This window comes from Poromitra crassiceps, assembly GCF_964638095.1.
Source record: "Poromitra crassiceps genome assembly, chromosome: 3".
NCBI classification, from domain to species: domain Eukaryota; kingdom Metazoa; phylum Chordata; class Actinopteri; order Beryciformes; family Melamphaidae; genus Poromitra; species Poromitra crassiceps.
Genome location: NC_139625.1, coordinates 53,831,410 through 53,844,096, shown reverse-complemented (window position 1 = coordinate 53,844,096; position 12,687 = coordinate 53,831,410). Strand labels below are relative to the sequence as shown.

The 12,687-nt window shown below is 45.7% G+C and overlaps 1 protein-coding gene and 1 pseudogene across 2 annotated transcripts in view; both read right to left on the bottom strand.

The window, feature by feature from the left end:
- The window catches only part of fndc3ba (fibronectin type III domain containing 3Ba), a gene marked incomplete at its 3' end in the record, with an annotated part of 198,165 nt that overhangs the window by 115,147 nt on the left and 70,331 nt on the right, over positions 1 to 12,687 (bottom strand). The window lies entirely within an intron of this gene.
- On the bottom strand, positions 8,479 to 11,137 carry LOC310774215 (vesicle-fusing ATPase pseudogene; annotated as a pseudogene). The gene is made up of 2 exons: positions 10,169 to 11,137; positions 8,479 to 9,711 (listed from the first exon to the last, which is right to left on the bottom strand). The product of its transcript is annotated as a vesicle-fusing ATPase pseudogene (transcript).

Below are 12,687 nucleotides of genomic sequence, written 5' to 3'. Positions count from 1 at the left end.
AAATTCTGAAAACATCCTTCTACACAGCTGCTGCTGCTGCTCCTCGCACAGACACAAGCACACTCTCACACCATCTTACAGACAGACATAGTATTCTCTAGCGTTTGACCTCCCCCCCCTCCCACCCCTGTGTTACCCCTGAAGTGGGCCGGTCCCGAAAGCGAATGGAGCGTTCTCCTGGAAGCTGGCAGGGGCAGACCAAGTCGGCAGCAGCAGGGGTGGCTGGGGTCATCTCACAGAGGAAGTGGCCTCGCCCGGAATGCATGGCAGCAGACACGACCAGACATGCAGCGTCTGATTCTCTCTCTCTCCCGCTCTCCCTCTATGTCTCTCTCTCTCTCTCTATTTACCTTCCCTCGCTCGCTCTGTCGTTTTATTTCCACTCCATTCCTTCCTCCTTCTGCCTCTTCATGCCCTACTGTGTGAGGGCATTGAGTTTATGTGTGAGCATTGGGCTGGGCATACAATGCCACACCGCACACACACACCACGCACGCACGCACGCACGCACGCACACACACACACACACACACACACACACACACACACACACACACACACACACACACACACACACACACACACACACACACACACACACAGATTTGAATGGGAAATGCTGGAAAAGAAGAAGGCAGGTATGCTCTATGCCACACACAGAAACACACATACATACACACACACACACTGCCCAGAGGGGCCACATTCCGCTACACGCCACCTGGAGTGCTAGTCCGTTCCCATGGTGACCATTTTCCCAAACCCAATGGGACTTAACACAAAGTGTAGACACACACACGCACGCACACACACACACCTGGAGCCAGAGTCAGTTTTACAGTTAGCCTATATGTAGGACATAAAGCGCTTATAGCTTCCCTCTACAGAACAACACATCTTCCTCTCCTCCTGGGTCCTGACCTCCACACCTACTTCTACCTGTCTGGCTATCAGGCAGGGCTGCACAAATCAAAATATTGATATATCACATTATTTGAATATTGAAATTGCAATATGGCCAAGTGCAATATCCAAATCACAGCAGCCGCATTTTTTTTGATAAAGGTAAAATGTGTCTATTAAGTGAAGCATTGTGGTGCTACGGTGGTGCTACGGCCTACAAATCATATGATTTGTACTAATATGATTTATTCTCCAGATGTAAGAGAACATGCTTGTTTGGTGCAGACCCCAGCAAAAATCACATCATCATTTATACTAGAAATCCATGCACTTGGCGCGCAAATTTCTAGGCTGGAGACTGGTTCAGGGGAGGAGATGTTGCTGTGAACAAAGCTCTCACTTGAGCCATTGTGATGTCATCAGTGATGTCACTCAAGCAATTGTGATGTCATCAGTGATATCACTTGAGCAATTGTGAAGTGATGTCATAAGTGATGTCACTTGAGCAATTGTGGCTTCCTCGTTTGTTGAGGGGATGAGATGTTGCAGTGAATGAAGCTGTCACTCGAACAGTTGTGATATCATCAGTGATGTCATCACCAGTGATCTCACTCGAGCAATTGTGATGTCACCAGTGATGTCACTTGAGTGCTCACTTGTTGAGCAACTGTGCCCGCGGTGCAGAACCAGACTGCCTTATTAGTGGCCGGGCCACTTATTGTATTTGCCATTATTATTATTATTCTCCCGGGAAGTTGGACTTCCCATGCATGAAAATAAACTTTGCACAAAAGGTCCAGTCCCATGCCAAACTTCGTTGACGCGAATTTGGCGCCAATAGTCCTGATGGTGGCGCTACAGCGACCGTCTGAAGTTTAAAATTTTGAAAATTCATAACAAATCAGGCATACGTGCTACAGCTTTGCAACTTTCACCGAAATGTGGGCTCAAGTGAGGAGAAACCTTTGTACGCTGCAACCTATGGCCAATTATGAAGTCTAAAGACCGCAAAACTACTAGGTCTACTAATAATAATGTCAACTAATCAATGCTGATGCTGTATGGTATGCTAATAGATAGAGTGTGGATAATACAGTAGCCTACATGCTTTGAATCCCTTAGTTTTAGCTATGCAATCAGTGTTCTAAGCAGACTGGATGGCATGTAGGAGATGATAGAACGCTCATCCATAAGAGACTTGAGACTTGACTTGGACTTGTGACCAAAGACGTGAGATGACTTGGACTATACCTAAAAGACTTGAGACTTGACTTGGACTCTAGCTCAAAGACTTGAAACTTGCCCGGCCACGACCCATTGCTGCGCAGCAGCTATAATTATATTGTTTTGTTTTTCAGTGAAAATAATGCAAAAATTACCATTCCCACTAAAATCGTGAGTCATATCGCAATCGTGATTTGCAATATCTGTCAATGTCAATCGCAATATGATTATTATTATTTTTATTTTGCATATCGTGCAGCCCTACTACTAGACACACATGCATGCATGGAATACACATAAGACACAAACACACACACGCTCGTGCACGCAGTGAATTTCCGTGCTCACTCTCCATCATTTTTCTGTTCTTTCTCTCCACCCAAATCATCCTGTTTTTCTCCCCAACACAATACAGAGCATTTTCCATAGATGCTCCATATAAGCTGTTTTAAATGGACAGAGTCTGGGCCCTTTCAATTATGTAGCAGACAGACTGTCTTAACACTGGCTTAACAAGGCTTAACACTGTTTTGTTTTTTGAATTATTCTTTGGGCATTTTGCCTTTATTAGACAGGACAGTGGGCAGACAGGAAGGGTGGGGAGAGGGAGAGGGGATGACATGCGGCAAAGGACCTCAGGTCGGATTCGAAACCGCGTCGGCCACGCGAAGGGCTGAGCCTCCGTGGTACACATGCTACCAGTACCCTATACTACGAAGCTATCTTAACAGACCCGCGATCTGTCACTTTGATCTGGTTTGACTGAACAGGATCAAAGCTATCTAGTTTAAAGATACTACGACGCTGGTTTTCTACTCGATAACTGAAGCTGGGTTTATCTGGGATCTGCCTGTGCACGCGCACGTTTTAATCACATTATGAACAGCTGAGTTGATCCACGCCCACACCCATTTCCACACCCATTTCCTCGTTCAATGAAAGCACAGTGTGATCAGAGATTTTAGCGGATATTTAATGTAGCCTATGGCAGAATGAAAATCCGCGTTGGATATAGTCTGCTGTAGGACTGCTAAAGCTGCCGCTTGTATTCACATCAGTCATTTGATTTACTTTGATCAGCGATTTCTGTCTCCTACAGCAGCTTTGTGCGAGTGTAAATGTGTAGTCTATAAATTTCCACAATCTGTAAGCCTATTTAATTCAATGAATAATGATCTCTATCACTCATTATGTGTGTGGTTGCACTGATCGAATAATTCATATATAAAATAATGATTGCCTAAAGTAATATAAAAGAGAAAACTGCTGAACTGAATTGAGACGATGCGGGCATAGTTTTCATTGATAAAAACTAGCCTATTTTTGCTCATATATTGGCATACAGCCTACAGGACACAGTTCCAGCTGAAACATGCAAGAGTAGCCTGCATATTTAGGCTATTGGGGCTATCCCATATTTATCCCATATCTATATTATATGTATAGGCTTTTCTGGCATGTAGGAGAATATCACCCTCACTCCATTTGAGGCTTCGTTTATGATATGCACTGCGGTGATTAATAGTGATCATATTTCTCCACGCATCGTTCAGCTGTTAAGACATAAAGTGGTAAGTAGGCTTAATTTAATTATGTAGCCTACAGAGCCAAATGTTTTTCTTGTTCTATTCTCAGTTGACTGCAATCTATTTTTCATATGGCGATCTTATATGAACGGTGAGTGACTCCAGAGAGCCGATTATATGGGTCTGTCATGGATTTTGATCTTATCCTGTGAAGCTAACCTGGTCGGGACCAGGTTAGCTTTGCAGCGTCAGTTGCCATGGTGATTGAAAGTTAACTTGCTTTGTAGTACGGCTAAACCAGGTTCAAACTCAAACTTACTCGGATAAGGCATTAATCTAGCTATGTAGTACAGGCCCCAGGTGAGCCACGAGGACGCACAGACTTAACACAGGTTAAAGGGATTATTTTCTTTGTTGTATTTTACATTGTTATATTAATATGGCTTCCTGGTGGGACTTGTTACTTCTCTCTATATCAAAAGCAGAACAAATATTACTTCTTGAAAACATGACCCATTCTGGCCAATTGATTAAAGTTATAGCCTATATGTATGTATTTGAAGTATGATTGTGAAACCTTCAGAAGGAAAATGACAGCATGATGGTGGTTGACTGGTCAGGAGCTGGTATGAGGTAGGCATGGGTCGATTTCCGGTTTTACCGGTTCGGTTCGGTATACGAGCCCAAACCGGTTTGATCACGTGCGAACCGAAAAAACCTTTTTTTTTTTTTTTTTTTTTTTTAGTTTTAGTTTTTTTTTTTTGTCAGTCCATTCTGATTGCACTATTGTTCGTATTAGCCTCTTCTCAAGTTGCACTAGTAGGCAAAAGTCTTATTTTGTTTATTATGTTGATGTTTGAAGAAAAGTTAAGCTGAATAGTTATGAGAAATAAAAACAGTGTGTTGTTACAGTTAAAAGGTTCTGCTTATTTGTATTCAGTGTTCGTGCTGGTTGGCAGCATACCAGCTTAGAGGTGCATTATCGCCACCAACTGCAGCCGCTTTGATACGTTTTTTTGGGGAATATCGAACCGGTTTCAAAATGTTCAAACCGACCCATGCCTAGGCCCTATATTGTGTGAATTTGTGAGTTTTGAAGTTTATAAGGCAGCTCAGCTGTAAGCCAATCCATTCTGAATGCACTGCTTGTGTTTTTATTAGCCTTTTCTCAAGTTGCACTATAGGCAGAAGTCTGATTTCATTTATTATTTTGATGTTTAGAAGAAAAGTTGAGCTGAATAGTTATGAGAAATAAATACAGGGTGTGTTTGTTACACAGGTGTCCTGCTTCTTTTTATTCAGTATCATTGCTGGTTGACAATACCAGCTTAGAGGTGTATTATCGCTATCAGGTGGACTGAAGTTGCACTACAGACAGTTATGGGCCACACTCGGGAGCCCTGCTTAAAAAAATAAAAAAAAAAAAAAAAAAATTAAAAAATTAAATTACAAAAAAAATCGGTATACCGGTTCGATCCGGTTTAGACGGCAATATCGAACCGGTTTTAAAATTTTCAAACCGACCCAGCCCTAGTATGAGGATGTAAATACTGAAAACTAAAAGTAAAAGTTCTACAACACTAAGCTACTGTTTAACATCCCATTGGCAAGTCCTGATGAACCATGCCATAACCGTTGGTGTTGTATGAAAATGTTCTAAATTATGTTTGTACGTTGTTCCAGCAGCAAGCAGTGGGCTTAGCTAACGTAGCTAACAGCTAGCTAGCTGGTTAACATAATAGCTTGTCCTCAGTCAGAATCAAATTGACATGACATTATCACTATAGCGTTCCATTGAGTCATACGTCATTCCATTTGAGCAAAAGCGTTGGGATAATAGCAATATCCTACTTGTTGACGTAATGATGTCATACCGTTATGTTGTGTAACGTATGACCGACGTACGTTACATGCGTAACTTAGGCACAGCAACAACAAGCATGGCTGAAAGCGGCTCCACGGGGGCGGGGTTAATTCCAAAAAGGGGAGTGACTTCAGTAGTGTGGAAGTGGTTTGGTTACAAAAGAGTATAACATGTAACAAACCACGGTCAAATCTGAAGGCATATTTGCATATCTGAAGCAAAAGTGATTTGAAGGAAAACGGTTACGTTGCGCTTATGCTGACATCTAACACTGATTTTGTTGCAATTGTATGTTCTTGAAGTTAATAATAAAATATTGTTCTGTATTTTGTCATATCATCAAGAATATCGTTATCGCAGAAATGCCCTGAAATATTGTGATATTTAGGGCATATCGCCCTAACTCACACACAGGCACGCACCCAACACACACAGGGACAAACATACAAACATACAGAAAGACACACACACACCCATACATTTTAACACACACATAAGATGAAGAAAATAAGGAAATAAATCTACTTCTCTTCTATTTGTCTATTTGGCATGACCTCTTGGCTCATAAAACATAAACCGTACGATATGTTGCACAACACAACTGCTTACACATACTGTAAATCCTTTCCTCTGACAGCTCAATTGGAAGCATCAGCCAACTTTCTCCCAGTTGCACAGCAATGCTCAATACAACTGAATTCAAACCTCGCACTGTCCCATATATGTGGGATCTGGATTACAAGGCACGGTCTGGGAAAAAATAATCCTAAAAACAACCTCTTCCGGTTCCAAAAGGCAGCGGAGCCTTCAGAAACAGTACACCAAATTAAGCCCTTCTGAGAAAAGTGTATTTGTATGCTCTACCCCCAGCTTGTTTAGAACCATCTGGCTCGGTGTAAACACAGGCCGCGAGACTTTCCATCATCTTTCTTTCAACCAGCTATTTCCATTCACATCAAAGGGCCCAGAGTGTAGAAGTGCACACTCCTGCAGAGGGCTGGAGAGACAGAACCACAGCCTGTGTCTGTAGTGAGGGCTGGAGAGAGAGAGAACCACAGCCTGTGTCTGTAGTGAGGGCTGGAGAGAGAGAGAACCACAGCCTGTGTCTGTAGTGAGGGCTGGAGAGACAGAACCACAGCCTGTGTCTGTAGTGAGGGCTGGAGAGACAGAGAACCACAGCCTGTGTCTGTAGTGAGGGCTGGAGAGACAGAGAACCACAGCCTGTGTCTGTAGTGAGGGCTGGAGAGACAGAGAACCACAGCCTGTGTCTGTAGTGAGGGCTGGAGAGACAGAGAACCACAGCCTGTGTCTGTAGTGAGGGCTGGAGAGACAGAGAACCACAGCCTGTGTCTGTAGTGAGGGCTGGAGAGACAGAGAACCACAGCCTGTGTCTGTAGTGAGGGCTGGAGAGACAGAGAACCACAGCCTGTGTCAGTAATGAGGGCTGGAGAGACAGAGAACCACAGCCTGTGTCTGTAGTGAGGGCTGGAGAGAGAGAGAACCACAGCCTGCGTCTGTAGTGAGGGCTGGAGAGACAGAGAACCACAGCCTGTGTCTGTAGTGAGGGCTGGAGAGACAGAGAACCACAGCCTGTGTCTGTAGTGAGGCAGCGAAGTAGCGGGCCCAGAGAAACTGAGACAAACAGAGACGGGTTGACAGAAACAGACAGAAAGACACAGGAGAGACTCAGAGTTGACAAGGAGGGAGAGAGAGAAGACAGAACCGACTCACATCTGCTGGTAAAACATGAAACAGACCTTGACATGATGCCCTCTGACCAGATGATAAACACACACAAGCATGCACACACACACACTAGTGTTGCATGCTATACCGGTGCCAACGGTCTACCACGGTGCCAAAACGTCACAATGCCTACTATGCCAGCTGCTTTATACAACGCTACTACCAGTCAGTACCATGGAATTACAGTACCAGCAGAGCAATGCTTTACATCTGTTCCCAAATTCACTGGTTTCTGTGGTCACAATACTATATTAACGTTAGCGCACCCTCTTCTGGAAGCAACACGTGTGTGTGTGTGTGTGTGTGTGTGTGTGTGTGTGTGTGTGTGTGTGTGTGTGTGTGTTTATGTTTCATTCTTGTCATCAGCATCGCATCATGGCAGAAGCTTACCCTAATGCTAAAAGATCTGTAAGTACTTCGGCTTTTTACCGAAAGTAGGAAGGCACGGCTGTAACGTTAGATGTGCAGGTGATGTGCAGGCGATGTGCTGGCTACTGCGTGACTACATACCTGCCCATGCCTAATACATTATAATTAGTGTAGGTAAATACATTGCATTCATCAAATAAAACAAAAAAAGATAGATTTCTCTGGTACCGGGTATGGCAATACTACCTGGTATCGTGATACTTTGGCTGGTATAGTATTGCAGGGTAAAATATTGGTATCGTAACAAAACTAACACGCACGCACGTACGCACGCACACACAAAAGAAAAGGTCAAGCACACTAACATAGTAAGCCAAAATGTAGTACCAAAATGAGTAGAACTTTAAGTCATGGAATGATCATATTTAGAATCCGTGCATGCAAATATATGAACATACAAACAGTATTATAAGAAATGTTACCTCTCGTGTTTCATTGACTCTGCTTTTATACACAGAAACCTATGGAGTGCGTGCAGTAGCACCTATACGTAGATTACAACACCTGGATCCAGAAATGACAATATACACAGAGACGACAATCAGTGCTTCTTTCTCTTATTTTACACGTGGCCACATTGCACTGAAGAGGAGGGGGGGGGTTGTTTGGTTGGGCACTGCGGTACAGAGAGAGGGAGGAACGCCCACAGCTTCCAGGATGGAAGGGATGCAAAGGGAGATGGAAACTAGCTCTTGCTGGCTTTCTCCTGCCAGCCGCTTTCATGGCTGCCGCTCCTCAGCAACGTGAGAGGATGCCTCTGCTTGACTATGTGGCTCCGCTGTGAGTCTAGATTGACATAACGTTGTTAGAACCCAATGCTCCCTCATCTCTCAGTAGACTCAGGAACTTGGTAACTCTGTAGTCAGGATCCATCTGCACAGCCATTTCAATGAGCATGAGCAGCTTCTTGATGCCGATCCACAGTCTCTGGCTCTTCACAGCCTTGGCGATGCTGGCCCGCTCATTCTCCTGGGGCCAGCTGCGCTCCCCTGGATATGTTGGGGATGTGGATGGTGGTGCTGAAGGCATAAAGCATCTCCATCTCCTGGAGGACGTCCTTGCGGCTGGTGGTGCCGATGATCAGCAACTTACTTTGGAGGAGGTTTCTTCAGTAGGACCAGGAGACCTTGCAGGACCAGGTTAGAGAAGTGAGGGCCAATTTGGACATAGTCTAACAAGCGTTCAATGTCATCCACTACCACAGCTCAGCTGGGACTTGTAGGCATCTTCAAATATCTTTTTGATGGCCTGGCATTTGGCGATCTCGGAGTGTCCGATTATCTTGTCAGGGGAGCAGATCTTGATGAAGGGGAACTGGGAGTCTTCAGAGATCTTAGATGCCAGCGCTGTCTTCCCACTGTTAGGAGGACCTTCCAGCAGCACAGAGACTAGCGGTGTGCGGTCACTGTTTTTAGTCTGCTGCACCAGCAGCTATCCATCGCCCAGGGCTGCCAACACCGGGTCGCCCCACCGGATTATGCCGTTCATAATGTAGCTGGCAGTCCTCTTGGTTGGTGCCAAAAGCAGGTTTGATGTTGTTATTCAGCGAGGCGAGGAAGTCATGTCTGTGGACCTGCAGCGTCTCCGCTGTCTCCATATCGACCTCCACTGTGCTGCGGCGCTGGCCTTGATGTGTCTGTTCATGGCGGAGGACTGGGCGGCTTGGACCAGGCCCTCCAGCTCGGCGCCGCTGTAGTTCTTCGTCTCCACGGCCAGCTCCTTCACGTCCACGTCAACGCCAGCAGGTTGAAGTGATGCATCTTGGCCGTGTGGATGTTGAGGATCTGAAAGCGGCCCTTCTCGTCCGGTAGACCAATCTCCATCTTCACCTCCAGCCTGCCCGGCCTCAGCAAGGCCTTGTCTATCAGGTCAGGCCTGTTGGTCATTCCTATGACCAGGATGTTGTTGAGTTGCTCGACCCCGTTGATCTTGGACAGCAGCTGGTTGACCACAGTGTCGTGGACTCCTGTGGTGCCAGCCATGCTGCCACACTGCTTACAGATCGCATCAATCTCGTCGAAGATTAAAAACACAGTTAGTAGACGGACAAGCCCGTCTTTTATTGTCACACGAACACACCCAACACATGCATGCGGCCACAAACACACACTCATGCTGACGGTGGCCGGTGAAATTTGTCCTCTGCATTTAACCCATCCAGGCTTGTCTTTTCCTCCGAGGGGCAGGCCAGGAGCAGTGGTCGCTTTTTCTTTCCAGCGCCCGGGGACCAACTTCAGATGTTGTCGTCACTGGTCGGATGACGATGACGATCTTCTGCATGTTTTTAGTGGGGGGTTATGTAAGGAGGAACCTCCTGGGGAGCACGGGGAGAACATGCAAACTCCACACAGAAAGGCCCTTTCGACTGAAGATATGGGGGGGAACACAACCCCAGTGCCCACAGCGTCCCAGGCGAGAATCAAACTCAGGACCTTCTAGCTGTGAGGCGACAGCGCTACCGACTGCGCCATCGTACCCTCCTGATGCGAAGATGATGATGTGAAGGCCGCTGTTGGCCCCGAGCCTCTTCTGCTCGCTCGTCCTCTGCATCTGCAAACAGCTTCCTGATGTTGGCCTCAGACTCTCCCACGTATTTGTTGAGGATCTAGGGGCCGTTGACAATCTTTGGCTCGCGGGCCTTCAGCATCTTGCCTATCTGTCGTGCCATCAGGGTCTTACCGCAGCCTGGGGGTCCAAACAGGAGGATTCCCTTCACATGCTTACAGCCCATTTACTCGACTATGTCAGGAGGGAAGACTCTGGAGGCAAAAACTCTGCGGAAGATGTCAGAAAACTCCTTGTCCAGGCCGCCGATGCCCATCCTCTCAAAGTTCCAGTCTGGGCTGATGATGGACTGGCGAGACTCCCTGGTTTTAGCCTTTCCAACCAGAATCAGCAATGAGCTCTCAGCCTTCTCGAAAATCACCTGACTGTTGCCCAGCAACAAAGCAATCTGAATCTTTGGTTTCTTGCCAGGATGATCCTCCTTAAGGATGCTGGGGTCCATGGCTTCAATATCCTTTATCACCAAGCCAAACAGCTTATCACAGAAACTAAACACCAGCTGCTGGCCAACACTGAATGCCTGGTTGTTGAAGTGCTGGACGAACTCGGCGGCCATCTTGTCTGAGTCGTAGGGGTTGCTGTCCACGCTCTTCTTCTGCAGGAAGTAAATTTCCACTGTCATGGTACTGACACGCTGTTTGGACTTGTCAAACTTGTAGTTGGTTACCTCCACCTCTTGACCAATGGACAGGCCTGCCCATTTCCTCTGTGGCAGGCTGAAGGCGATGGTCCCTTGGACAACACTGGGGTGGGTCTTCACGGTAAACACATACTTGTGGGTTAGATTGCGCACGGTCACATGATGGTCAAACTGCTGCTCCTTCTCACTGATGACGGCGCAGTTGGTCAGTGACAGTTTGTCTGTCGGGCAGCGAGCTGCTTACATCGATCGTCTCCTTGCTGTTGTGAAGGAGTGGATGAGGTACTGAGAGAGCTGATGTTAGATGCACTGGAGAGGGAGGCTGAGTGACTAGTAGCCACTTGGGGAGCTTGTGTCAGCTGAACCCTTGCTTCCTCTTTGCTGTTGTAGAGTGGATGAGGTACTGGGAGAGCTGATGTTATGGAGAGGAAGGCTGAGCGATTAATAGATGACATCATCAGTGATGTCACAAAACTGATGACATCCGTTATGACATCATAAGTGTGTGTGTTTTCCTAGGATGGTGAGGGCATGTCCCACCATTCCCCAGGATGGTGAAGGCATCGGTGCTCTCGGCTATACATGAGGGCAGAATTCAAAATATAGTCAAAAATTCGTTTTTGAGATCGCATTCTGAGATTTTACACACTTCAACTACTGTTCTTCTGCAGCCCGCCTCGTTTTTAACCAAACTAAATTCCCCCAAGTCACCCCCCTCCTCCGAGACCTCCACTGGCTCCCCATCCTGTCACGCATCAAATTCAAGACCCTGGTCCTTGCCTAGAGAGCTGTCCACTCAACATCCCCCCAATACCTTCAACCCATGGTCAAGTTCCAAACCTCTCACCGCTCCCTCCGCCCCTCCATTAGCGTAAGCCGTCTCACCCCCCCTTGCTTCGCGGGCTCAAGGGTCGCTCAAAATCCAGACTTTTTTCCTACCTCGCCCCAAATGGTGGAATGAGCTCCCCCCCATGGTCAGGACGGCAGAGTCACTCCCTATTTTCCGCAATAGGCTAAAAACATATTTTTTCTCTCCACTTTACTCCCCCCTAACCCTACCTTCTTCCTTCCTTATTTGCTGCTCATGGACTTGATTTTAATAATTTCACCTGATTCTATTTCAATGTTAACCTTGTTTTTATTTATTATCCATTTTTACTATTGCTGGCATCAATGTTCACCTTGGTTGTATTATTATCTTTATTATTATTGCTGGCTACAATGTCTGTTTACCTGATTCTATGTTTTTACTGTACGTCGCTTTGGAGAAAGGCGTCTGCTAAATGAAATAAAGTAAAGTAAAGTACTGTGAAAGCAAAACTTGGTCAAAAAAATTCTGTGAAGTTTTGAGCTTTATTTAGCGAAAATTTGCAGTAGCTGTTTACAGTACCATTTACAGTAAAACATTTTGATGCACTGTGGGCTAAATTTTGGATCAATCACAAATCTGTCTGAATTTTTTGTGTAGGACAGTCTCACGATGCAGATGCTGAAGTTTGGTGTCGTTTGAAGAAAAATTGTGGGAGGAGTAGGGTTAAATTACTTTTACAGTTTTTGCAGTTTTACTGTCTTTAGACTTTATAATTGGCCATAGGTTGCAGTGTACAAAAGTTTCTCCTCACCTGGGCCCACATTTGGGTGAAAGTTGCAAAGCCATAGCACATAGGCCTGATTTGTTATGAATAAACATTCTAAACTGCCCCAGCTTACTTCCTGTTGCAGTGTTTGCTATAATACAATAACTGACAGAACATAAGAACACTATCCATACTGCAGCATAGCATGACTAC